The 13,401-nt window shown below is 43.3% G+C and overlaps 1 pseudogene; it reads left to right on the top strand.

Annotated features, from left to right (window-relative positions):
- Positions 1-548: 548 nt before the first annotated feature.
- The window catches only part of LOC136398464 (uncharacterized protein C2orf78-like), a 20,333-nt pseudogene continuing 7,480 nt past the window's right edge, over positions 549-13,401 (top strand).

Here is a 13,401-nt window from a genome sequence, read left to right as displayed (position 1 = left end):
GACTGATGTGATTTCAGGACAAATATAATTGTGCAACCTACCTGTCCCATTTCTTTCTCTCTACAGATACTAACAATATACTATATGTTACTATATATAAAAATAAATATGTATGTTAGACAATATATTATACAGAATGTAAGTAATTACTAGTTAATTTTGTTAATGAATGTCATTAAGAAATAGTGAGAGAACAAAAAAAAAGAAAGAAATAGCGAGAATATTTCCCTAACAAAAGAGCCCAGGGAACACAAGATGATCACACGTGTCTTCTGACAATCACGTCAATCCCCAGAGTTCAGCCATAAAGGTGTTGGTTTAGTTCCCCTACCGCTGCTTCCATCCAATCCTTTTTTCTTGTTGACAATCTGACCAATCTATTGGCTCTCTCAGCCCTTTAAACTGCCTGCTTTGTGACATCATTCTGCCACCAAACCTATCACCATCTGAGAGAACCTTGGAGTCTCCATGGATTTGTAAGTACATTTAGATCATCACAACTGACCAGTGGCCAGTAACCAGTGACCAGTGACCTTTGTACTGGACACATGCACTCTTTGGCTCTAGCCAGTCAGACATATATTATTGTCTCCTCATCTATTGAATCTATTGCTGATATATCCTCTTCTTTATCATGCCAGGTAACAAATAAAACTTTCTAAAGATACTATTTGATAATATTTTGCCACTAAATTTAAGAGTAGTGTAAAAAATAGTATAGAATAATAGTGGAAAGGATTAGTCTAGAAATTGGAAGAACCGATTTCAGTTTTGATTTTGACATTTACTGGCTATGTGACCATGGACAAGTCAGTGACTATCACAAAATATGTTTTTCCCTCAACTATTAAATCACTGTAATAGATTGGTTGTTCTCTCTAAACCTTTACTTTTCTAACACAGTATCTTAAAAGAGAAGTTCTGTGAAAATGAAATCAACACTTCTTGAGATTTTTTTAGGAGAAGAAGAAAGAAAACTGGGGTGGTGGAGAATACTAGCACTATATATCCCAGATGTCTAATGTGTAATCATCTCCCAAGATTAATGTTTCAATGTCAGTATTTTCAGTGTAGTGCCGTTCAAACTATAATATTCACCTGATTTTGGAGTTTTCTATCCAAACTAGGTGAGAAGAGAAAACAGGGAGAGAAGATGGAGCATAATGGGCTATATAGAGGCAAGTATTTAAATGTAAGAAACTTGAGGACTGTGTTCATCAGCACAGGGCAACGGGCACCAGGAGGGAGGGGAAGCAGAAGAATGAAGGAGGGGAAGCTGAACGGATGAAGAAGAGAGCTTGGAGGAGCTCTCAGGAGCCAAAAAGGTGGTTGGAACGGAATGTGGAGGGGAACCAAAGATTTTCAGTTGTAGCAGAAGAAGAGTGTAGGGTCTAATGCTCAGCGGACGGCACAATTAAGTTGATTTTAACAAATGCTTACATGAATAAACTAGACAAGAAAGGAAGGCCAGAATAGGGTATCACTAGGAAAAGCAGCTGAACCAAAAAACATAGACAGTTGTTTGTGTTTGTCTATTGCCTTTCTGAAAACTGGCACTTGACACTTTGAAGCATAAACATTTAAACATATGTTTTAGAAATGATGTCTCCAATAAACAGGAAACTCACAAAGCTGGCTATCTAGGGGCTGGATGAAACAGAATTTCAGTGTTGCACTTCGTTGTGATTTTTAAGCAATGTCAATGCTCTGTCTGTTAAAAATAAGATTAAGATTTTCTTTTAACAGTGCGTGTCCTAACTTGAATCAGAAAGACTGATTCCTGTGTGTGATAAGTATGCTTTAAATCAAAGCTGCTGTTCATCGTCACAGGTATTTTCTTCCACACACACACAACAGACCAATAAACCACCACCATGTCTTTAGATCTTAGCTACCTAAGAAGAAAAAGAAACGGTCAATTCCCACACCTCTCATTTCACATTTATCTAAACCAAATTTACGGTGTCCCCTGTGGATCCCCACATTTATTTTTTTATTTGGATTCCAGTGATAATGGTTTCTAAGGCTTTGGGTATGACACTTTCCTGGGTCTTAAAGATAATTATAATCTATGTTTTAAAAAAAAAACATAAAAACCTCCATGCCCATGCTCAGCTGATTAAAGCATAGTTTCGAAGCGCAGAGGTTGCTGGTGCGATCCTTGGTGTGGGCACACACAGGATCAGATTAATGATCTTATCTCTCACTGTTTTTCTCCTTTCCTTTCTCTCTAAAATCAATAAAATAAACATTAAAAAGAAAAGCCATTAATGATACTTTTTTTTCTTTTTTTTTTTGTATTTTTTCTGAAGCTGGAAACGGGGAGAGACAGTTCAACAGACTCCCGCATGCGCCCGACCGGGATCCACCCTGCACGCCCACCAGGGGCGACGCTCTGTTGCGACCAGAGCAACTCTAGCGCCTGGGGCAGAGGCCAAGAAGCCATCCCCAGCGCCCGGGCCATCCTTGCTCCAATGGAGCCTCGGCTGCGGGAGGGGAAAAGAGATACAGAGAGGAAGGAGAGGGGGAGGGGTGGAGAAGCAGATGGGCGCTTCTCCTGTGTGCCCTGGCCGGGAATTGAACCCAGGACCCCTTGCACGCCAGGCCGACACTCTACCACTGAGCCAACCGGCCAGGGCCTAATGATACTTTTTAAGTGGTCTTTTCTATTTCTTATGCGGTTATGTTATTGAAATATAAATATTACTTTTACTTTAATGATTTAATTATTAAATTTCAGAGAGAGGAGAGAGAGAGGTAGGGAGTGACAAGTATCAACTCATAGCTGTTTCACTTTAGTTTCTCACTGCTTTCTTGTTGTATGTGGTTTGACTGGGTAAGACTAAGGCTTTAAACTGGCATACTCAGCATTCCAGGATGATGCTTTATCTACTCGGCCACCAAAGGCCAGGTGAAACCTATCTTTCTTCTCTTCTCTTCACTTCTCTTCTTCTTTTCCTTCCTTCCTTCCTTCCTTCCTTCCTTCCTTCTTTCCTTCCTTCCTTCCTTCCTTCCTTTCTTCCCCCCTCCCTCCCTTCCTCCCTCTCTTCCTCTCACCCTTCCTTGCTTCCATCCTTCCTTCTCTCTTTCATTTCTTTGTTTCAAGTGATTGGAGGGGAGTCAGTGAGACAGACACCTGCATACACCACGACTGGGATCAACCCAGCAACCCGTCTGGGGCTAATGCTAAAATCAATCGAGACAGTTTTAGCGCCTGCAGCTGATGCTCTAACCACCGAGCCATCCTCAGTTCCCAGGACAACGCTAGAACCAACGGAGCCACTGGCTGCAGGAGAGGAAGAGAGAGAGAAGGGGCTGAGGGAGGAGGACGAAAAGCAGATGGCCGATTGTCCCATGTGCCCTGACCGGGAATCTAACCCAGGACATCCATATGCTGAACTGACACTCTAGCCACTGAGCCAGCTGGCCAGGACAAAATATATATATTTCTAATAGATTTAAAATCTGTTCTTTGCTTGAAAATATTAAGAAATATATGGCCCTGGCCAGTTGGCTCAGTGGTGGAGCATCGGCCTGGCATGCAAGGGGTCCCGGGTTTGATTCCCGGCCAGGGCACACAGGAGAAGCGCCCATCTGCTTCTCCACCACCCCCCCTTTCCTTCCTCTCTGTCTCTCTCTTCCCCTCCCGCAGCGGAGGCTCCATTGGAGCAAAGATGGCCCAGGCGCTGGGGATGGCTCCTTGGCCTCTGCCCCAGGCGCTGGAGTGGTTCTGGTTGCAACAGAGCGAAGCCCTGGAGGGGCAGAGCATCGCCCCCTGGTGGGCAGAGCGTCGCCCTCTGGTGGGCGTGCTGGGTGGATCCCAGTCGGGCGCATGCAGGAGTCTGTCTCACTGTCTCTCCCCCTTTCCAGCTTCGGAAAAATACAAAAAAAAAAAAAAAAAAAAAGAAAAGAAATATATGAATGAGCACCTTCATGGAATTCCTTTACACTTCATTTGCTTCCTGCTTTATACCAGTGTTTCTTTCATTTTTTTCCATGTTTAAATTTTATTTAGAAAATTAACTTCAACACAGTAACATTGATCAATAAGAGTAAAGAGGCTGCAGGTAAACATTTCTATAGCATTTGAATTGTTGATTATGTTGTATACCCACCACCCAAATCAAATCATTTTCCATCACCTTATATTTGTCCCTCTTTACACCCTTCCTCCACCGTTCCCTCCCCCTCACCCATGTTCCCTCCCCTAGTAACCACTTCACTTTGATCTATGTATGTTCATGAGTCTCAGTTTTATATCCCACCTTTGTGTGAAATCATACAGTTCTCAGCTTCTTCTGATATACTTATTTCACTCAGTATAATGTTCTCAAGGTCCATCCATATTGTCATAAATGTCACTATGTCATCATTTCTTGTGGCTGAATAGTATTCCATTTTATATATGTAGCACATCATCTTTATGCAGTCCTCTATCGAGAGAGACTTTGGTTATTTCCATGTCTTGGCCACTGTGAATAATGCTGTGATGAACATGGGGGTGTATGTGTCTTTATGAACCAATGTTTTCCAGTTTTGTGGACAGATACCAAATACAGCGATTCCTGGGTCATATGGTAATTCTATTTCTAATTTTTTGAGGAACCACAATACCTTCTTCCATAACGGTTGTACTAATTTGCATTCCCATCAGCAGTGAATGACAATTCCTTTTTCTCCACAATTTCTCCAACATTTGCTATTACCTGCCTTGTTGATAATAGCCAATTGAACAGGTGGTATCTCATTGTAGTTTTGATTTGCATTTCTCGAATAGCTAGTGAAGGTGAGTATCTTTTTGTATATCTATTGGCCATTTGTATGGCCTCTTGGGAGAGCTGTTCATTCAGGTCCTCTCCCCTTTTTTAATTGCATTGTGTGCTTGTTTATTTCAGAGCTCTATGACTTCTTTATATATTTTGGATATTAACCCCTTATAAGACTCGTTGCTTGTAACTATACTAGTTTTTTAAGAAAATATTTGTCTATATATAGTGAAACTACCTACATATCTACATTTATAACATTTTGCTGATTGTTATTCAATTTTTACTGATTTTTTTTTTTAGTCTGTACATACTAGATAGGAATTCATTCAAAATCACTTGCTATTTTGAGCAGCTTTTTGGTTAAAAGTAGTTACTAAAATAGAATAGATAATATTTGCTTTTGTAATATTGCATGTATAAAACAACTTCATGTATTAGTAAATTTATTATGATTAGATGATTGCTATATGTTTGTTTCATTAATAGCTTTACATTTCTTTTTAGTTCTGTGATATGTTTTTCATGATTTTTTTTCTTTCCAGACCTTATATCTTTACCCATATAAATCATATGTGATATATCACTTATTGATTTATGAGTCATTACATAGTTATTTTTATAACCACTCCACAGATGAATAACCTAAAGCTCAGGTAGTTTAAATACCATTTTTCTTTCAAAAAGCACTTCTTGAGAAACTAAATCTCAGATAGACATTATGAGGTAGGATCAGAAACCGGGCCTCAAAAGAGTAAGAATGACCCATGACCAACTGGACTAAGCTATACCTGAATTTTAGTGAATAGCATGTGGTCTCTGAGGGCAAAATGAGACACTGAAGATTACAAAGGTACTACCTACACTGTTTTCTAGACACAAGAAAAGCACCTGTATTCTAAGTTCTATTGTTCCAAGCTTTTTGCAGTGTAACGCTCTAAACAGAGTCCTGAAAAGGAAGTCGGGGTCCTTAACCTGCTGATAATACTAACATAATTCAGAACATGAGGAAGCCTATCCAATATGTTTGAGCCTCTGTTTCCTCACTCACATAGTTAGACTGTGAGAACAGACGCTCTCCAAAGACTCCTGGTTCTCAATGCTTCACCTCTAGGAAAGAGCAGACACATCAATCCCTAATGCAGGCTCAATAGAGCGACAGATAGGGCAGCAAGTGACTGCATCTACCCTAGAGAACAGTGTAGGAACCACACCACTTGGGTCTTCTGCACATTTCTGCCCACGTTGGGAGACAGAAGTGAATACAGAAGAGCAGCAAACAGCTCTGGCACTCACTCCCATCACAAACTGTTTCATTTTTGATATCTCAGTGAGGACTGCCATTGGAGGCTTTCTGATAGCAACAGCCTCAAGATAATGCTGTTCTTCAAAAAGAGTTTATCGATCTCACTGATTTATTTTTTCATCATCTTCTTGTTTCCTACAGACACTATCCAAAATCCACCTGTACTTGGAACCTCTAATTCTCTGCAGATCTCTCTTCCTGTAGTGAGCAATGCAGCCTCCCTAACAGGAAGTGTCTCCAATTATTCCAGGGTCTCTGCTCCAGCCGGCAGTTCAGCATGGCTACTGCCATCAGCCTCCGGCCCCTCTTTCCAGCCACTCATGGGAAGTGCCCACCTTTACCAGCATTCTAGCACAACTATGCTGTCTGGAGTTGCTGGCCAAAGGCAGGTCTCCACTTCAGCTGCTTCCTATGCTGGTATTTTTGAGTGGGCTCTCCCAGGAGGCACTGAGATGAAGTCATCATCACTCAGAGACTTCACTGTTTCTGTCGCTGAGCAGGCCACAGCTGTGTCCTCCACAGCCATGGCATCCCAGTGTCTTAAAACTCCAGATGCCAATAACATGGTTCCCCTGTATCCACCACTTTATCCCAGCTTCATCCGGGGGGCACCGCCTCGGATACCAAATCAGGGACACAGCCTGTCGGTCCCCTACCAGGAAGGAAGTCACGTGTATTACTATAATCAAGGCACAGTGGGGTCCCTGCTCTCTGGAGAACCGGGCACCTACCTGCAATCCCATGGCTCCGTGTTTTACACACAGAGCAGGGCCTCTGCCCCTCAACCACATGTGCTCATGGTACTAAAGGAGGCTCAGCCCATAAATGTGATACCATCAGCCTCTACCTCTGCAATCTGCTACTCTGCGTCTGCTCAACCCATCATAGACACAAGTTTGCAAGGTGAGTACAACCAACAAGATGGAAGAGGTCAGCATTCAAAACCAGGGTCATCCTGAGCTGGCAACTTGTGAGTACACATACAGGTAGAATTTCTGTCCTGTGCCTTTAATTACTATTACCGTCAGTCAGTGCTCTCCAACCTCAGACACTTTGTTAGCTGAGGACAGCTGATAGAGGTGGGAAGAGGGGACACTGTAACGGCCACGTATGCTCTATGTATGAGAACCCCAAGAGCATACCAAGAGATGGCACACTTTTCACGGCCCTCCTGGATTAGACCCCTGTACTGTACACTGTAATTAACTTCCTTCCCTGATTTATTGCTTTTGTCTCATTGGAAGGCACTTCAGATCTCTCATAGTACCAGCTTAAAATTATCTTTTCTTTTTTTAAAATTTTATTTTATTGATTTGAGAGAGAGACAGATAGAAACATCAATCTGTTTCTGTATGTGCTCTGGCCGGGAATCGAACTGGTAACCTTAGTGGGTTGGGTCGATGCTCTAACCAAATGAGCTATCAGGCCAGGGCTAAAGTTTTCTTACTTTTATGCCAGGAGTCCACTCTTTGTGTTCCAAGATCTTGTCCATAGAAAGCATGCTAACAGTCTGTCCTTGCTTATAGATTTCATTAAGATTAGCTCCCTTCCCTCTCCTACTCTGTGGTGTGAAGTGTTCTTGTTCACTCAGGAGAGTGAGAGAATGAAAAGGGTGCCCTACGAGGACGCTAGGACTGCAAAACATTTTAAATATCACCTTTACTTTTACTTTTTCTTTCTTTTTAATTACAAAAACGCTGTGAATTACAAAAAAAAACAACATGAAAGAATGACATCAAAAGGTGACCAGTAAGAACTAGAACACTTGCCTCCTATCTCTTAGTGTAGGGCACTCTCTGATCCTTAACAGGGACTAGTAGAAATGTCCTTCCCATTGTTGGAAGGGTACGAGTGCTGTACTGGTGGTAGAGGGAGCATCGCACTTACCAACACTGACTGACTTCTCCTTGATTCCTTCGTAGTGATGGAGACATCCCTAGAGATGGAGTCTTCCCTGGGACTGCAACCTCCTGGCCAAACATTTTGTCTACCACCAACTCCAGAACTGCTCACGTCCTGCAGAAATAAAAATATACAGATACTTGAGAATAACCCACCATCTGAGCCAGGGGACATTTCAAACGTAGCTCCCGTCTATAGTCCTAGTGATTTTCTGGCAATGCCTCCAGCTCCATGCCAAGAACAAAAAAAGAAGAAGAATTCTGATGATATTAAATCCAAGCCAACAGAAAACCAAGATCCTCCACTGCTCCCTTTAGAAATCTGCTGGAGCAGATATGCACCAGCTCCTGGCCTGCGTTGATCCCCTTGGCCAACAGGAGCACCTGGGCTGTGAAAGCTCTGGGCTGGAAAACAATAGCTTGAGTCTGGTGGACCAACAGACAGTTGAACATGGGACTGAGCCTGATTATGGTTTGGCAGACAGCACTGCACTGGTGGAGGATATTTACCTTCCACAGCTGTTAAGTTCCTTGGAGGATGATCAATCTGAATTCCCCATAGTGGGCAAAACCGTAGACACCAGAGACATCCAGTTCAATGAACTGCAGAGAAGGTCAAGTGTCACACAGACTCTCTCTGTTCAAGCCAGGAGGAACAAACGTACAGCCTCTGAGCCTAACAGTGATGCTCCCAAGGCCAAAATCCAGCCTGAGAGACCTGACTGTGTGCTCGTGGGAGAAGTGGGGATGTGCAAGGCTGCAGCCAGTGATGGGGCTCCTGCGAACACGGCCAAGGATTCCAACAGGAAACCTCAGAAACAGGCATCCAGCAGGCACAGCAAACGTAATGGCCAGGAGCAGGAAAAGGCAAAAAGAACCAAGGAAAAGAACTCGAAAAAAGCTGAAGACTGCAATCAAGCACGGAAAAAGGTCAAGGCACAAGAGAAGCCAACCATTCCCAAGATGACGCGGAGGAGAAATCAACCTGAGATGATCCAAGAGACCTTCAGAAAGCCTCGAAGCTCCCTAGCTATGCACATGCTGGAGTCTGTGCAGGTGTTTCATGCTCTGGGGAAGAAGCTTGATAAGAAAACGCAACTCTCTTCCTCCAGGGCCTTGGGAAACTCAAGCAACCCCAAAGGCCACCAGCCAGCCCCAACTATCAAACGATGCCCGGATACCCCACGTGAGGCCAAAGGTCCTGAGAAAACACCTGCCAAACCGCAGAAGCCAGTTGGCAGTGCTGAAATAGAAAGTTCATCACCACCTCAGTACGAGCTGCCACCTCCTGGCAAGGTCAGGTTGGTACCTTTGGTGTTTCCAACTGTGGACAAGCCTCGTGCTCGACCTGTTCCTCGCAGGCCACAGTGTCTGGCATCACATCGGCCAGCTGGGGCTGACCCCGCCCGGCCTGGTTCTATCTCCACTCCGTCTACTGCAGTCAATTCCTCCCGGCCGAATACAGTATCTTTGACAGGTCCTGCCAGACCTGCTGTGCCAATTTCTACCTACCCAGCCCAACCAGATTTAGCCAATACTGCCTGCCATGGTTCTAATTCAGCTCAGCCCACTGCAATTGGTTCATACCAGCCGACTCCTGCATCTTTGGCAGCTCCTGCCAGACCGGCTGGGCCAACTTTGACCGACTTTGCCCAGCCAGGCCGGACCAACCCTACCAGGCCTAGTGTCCCTCAGTCTGCCTCTTCTAGGCCTGCACCCTACAGAATATCATCTAGTACATCGTTCCAGAGGGACCCTGTTCACACTGCTGTGACCAAGCCCCAGACCCCACTCAAGCCTCAGAACCAGTATCTACTCGAAGACTTTGCTCTACAACCAATTGCATGGAAGAAACCTGATATTCGTGGGCCAGTCATGTCAACGCCCATCGCAGACTGTCAGAGGCCAGAGCGGGAGGCCATGAAGAGGAAGGCTCAACTTGAGCGTGAGAATGTTGCCCATAACTCCGCCTTGGGGAAATATCTCATTGCCAGGGAAGAGGAAATGAATTTTCTCTCTCCTACGGGTATGCAAGATAGGACACACTAGAACTGTTGGTGCCACTTTGGATCCCAGCTGGGGTTTTTTTTTTATAGATAGTTCTAAATTTCTCTTTTCTGATGTATTTTAAAACTTAATAAAGTAATAGCGTTAGTAGATGAGTAATGAAGTAGCCTCTTGAGTTTTGAGATGCTGTTACTCGCCATATTTCTTTGGTGGGGGGTGGGAATCAAAGGCTCCCTGAGAATAAATAATTGCAAGTTGGAAGGTTGAATAATGCACATGTGGTAAGAACAGAGGAAAAAGCAAGGGTCTTAGTCCATGGCCAAAGTCTGAGAGATGTGTTACAGGTTTATAAAGAGAAGAAAGCGAGGGGGGGAACGTGTCAGATGAAGCAGGGGATGAGGTTAGGGGTAAAAGGATAAACGTGGACAGAGTTGAAGACGGCATAAAAAGAGTCCAAGGCGATCAGGAGAAGGGTAAAAGGTGTCTCGTGAAGGCGGGCCTTATGTTCCATAAGCACCAGACAAGTATTTCAGGAAACAGATTCAGGACACATTTCTAAAAGGTTTGGGTTACCTTATCCACGTGATTGTCATTGGGGAAGGTGAGTACAAATCAGAGGAATCTACCTACAGTTACCTGGGGGCCAGTGACCACAGACGGGGGCCTGGGCAGGGGAACTGCTGCAGCAGTAGGAGACCCACCCAAACAGGGTTGGGATTGCAATTACCATTTACTCAACACCTATGCAGCAGGTCCTCTAATGCACTCCTTCAGCTACCCTTCACAACACGTATGGCCAGCATCACTGCGTCATTTTACTTGAGAGAATCAGCAAGCAATGGGCTAAGGTCATGCTGTATGTGGTGAGGCAAAACCTCAATTGAGGGTGGTCTGCGAAGTCTCCAGTATTTGCAAGTGCCCATAGGTGGTCAACCTGGCTTTTAGAGCACAGCATCTGGCCATAACTCTGGATGAGATTGAACTTTAGAAAAAAACTAGATATAGATATAGGTATAGATATAGATATATAGATATAGATATCTATATCTATATTTTTAAGTTAGAGGCAGGGAGGCAGAAAGATAGACTCCTCCTCCATGTGTCCCAACTGGGATCCACCCATCCACTCCCATCTGGGGCTGATGCTCTGTTCTTTTGGGGCTGTTGCTCCATTGCTCAACAATTGAGCTATTTTAGCACCTGAGCTGAGGCCATGGAGAAATTGAATGCCCAGTACCAACTTGCTTTAACCATTCCAGCCATGTGTGTGGGAGAAAAAGAGAGAGAGAGAGAGAAAGGGAAGGGGGAGGGGTGGAGAAGCAGATAGTCGCTTCTTCTATGTGCCCTGACCAGGAGTCATACCTGGGACTTCCACATGTCGGGCTGATGCTGAGCCAACCAGCTAGGGCACTAAATTTTTAATTGTATTTGTATTACACTTTTCAGAATTGTCCAGTATTTTTTGCTTATCTTTTATATTTACCATTGCTCTAGATTGTTTTTATCTTCTTTTTGATGTCTAAAGGTTTTCAACTCTTCTCATTTTTTTCTTCACTCTTGTATTTTATTTAATTTAGTATTCATTTCTTAAATTTTTTCTTTTTTTGTTACTTTGTCCTGAGTGCTCTCATCTCACCTAATTTTGATTTGTTGTTTCTCATCTTTTTTTTATCATGGTGAAATATACATAACATACAATTTACCATTTTAACCATTTTTAAGTATAGAATTCAGTCACATTAAGTACATTCATGCTATTTTGCATTCATTGCTAACACACAAAAAGAAAATAATTACATGAAAAGATTGAGCAGAACTTCAGAAAGATGGAGGGAGTGGGACAGTTTTTGATTATCTCAAACCTTGTCATGGAAATAGATGAACCCAAACCAAACACCCATGGGTAGCATTTACCAGCAGTTCACATTCCCAGCAGTTTTCTTCCTTCCATACAGAAATTCTGTCCAGTCTAAATAATAACTTTCCATTCCTCTTCCCCCACTTTTATTTTTGACAGTGTTTTTCCCAGTGTCTTTTACTTCATTTTGAAATAGCAGGTTACAGTTTTTATCTGGTGATACTGTCTTTTCTGACTTGTTTCATTGACAGAGGAGATGCTATTTTGTTCTTTATTCTCCTCCTTCTTCCTTATTTCCTTCCTTCCTTTCTTTCTTTTGTTCTTTCCTTCTCTTTCTTTTTTTCGAGCAAAATTTATTTAGAATGTCACAGAGGTAGAGTGAACCAATTGGTCTGCGGGGCTTAGGAAATAAGTTATAGAGGCAAAAGAAGAGCCCTTGAATCTTAGGAGAAAGAAACAGTTATATGTGCCTGAGGGGAGGAGAAGAGAAAAGGCTAGGGGTGCTTGAGAGAGAGTCTGCCTGAGAAGGCAGTGGAGAAAGGCAGCTAAGTGAGGGAGAGGATGAATAAGAGAGAGAAGATGGGGGCAAGGGAGAGAGAGAAGAAGGGCGAGAGAGCTATTTTCTTATTTTACCTTTGTATGGAATTTTATCTCAATGTTTATTATTTAAGTGAAATCAGTTTTAATACACTTAGAAAAGGAGGTGAGGTTGAGGACCCCTTTCCTAATTTCACAGAACCTTTGTATATATATTTATTTTAATGTGGTATTCAGAAACACGGGGCCTGCTTTCTGAGATTGTCTGGCCTGTTCCTCCCCCCCCCCCCCCCGATTTCATCAAGACACTTTCCTTTTGTGTCTGTAGTTCCTCCCAGCAGAGTCTCTTCTTCTGGGCCACATCCTAGAAAAAAGTTCTGGTGATCAGTGACAAGGTATAGAGGGACTGAGCTGCTCTAAGTCTTTCACACTCTATCCCAGGACCCTTATTTTTACTCACTCTGGGGTTGAGCAAAACCCCTTCCAGACTCAGTTGCTGTTCTCAGATTGGCCTGCAGCAATTCCAGTGTCTGCTGCTGGATTTTAAAGGCTTCCTGCCCTTAGTTCCATCATATGTGTCCTCCTGTTTGCAACTTACTGTAGTGCAGACGCTGAGAGTAAGTAGGTCTATGCCTGGTGGTGGTTGCTCCACACTCTTACTTTGGGGTTTCTAGTTTCATGGTAAATGTTACCCATGGATGTTTAGTTTGGGTTGATTGATTTCCATGAGAGGGTTTGGGGAAATTCAAAAACTATGTTGCTGCCTCTATTTGTCTTAAATTGTGCTTCATCCTTTGACATAATTATCTTGAGTTTGAGGGCCCTGTAATTTTCAGTTTCCCAAAGCAGAGCCCCATTCACCCTATGCTCCTAGAACTCTGGGTCAGACTCAGCTTTCTGGGTCTTCTCTTTCTCACATGGCACCTCATGTGTCTAGTTGCTCAGTCAGTGTTTTGAATAAGAAGGCAAACCACAACAACCTAAAGGCTCATGAGGAGAGGACCTTAGGCCACCACGGGAGGTGGA

Source organism: Saccopteryx leptura, chromosome 3, assembly GCF_036850995.1.
Source record: "Saccopteryx leptura isolate mSacLep1 chromosome 3, mSacLep1_pri_phased_curated, whole genome shotgun sequence".
Classification (NCBI taxonomy): domain Eukaryota; kingdom Metazoa; phylum Chordata; class Mammalia; order Chiroptera; family Emballonuridae; genus Saccopteryx; species Saccopteryx leptura.
Note: the sequence above shows the minus strand (reverse complement) of the source record. Positions and strands in the feature narration are given on the sequence as shown.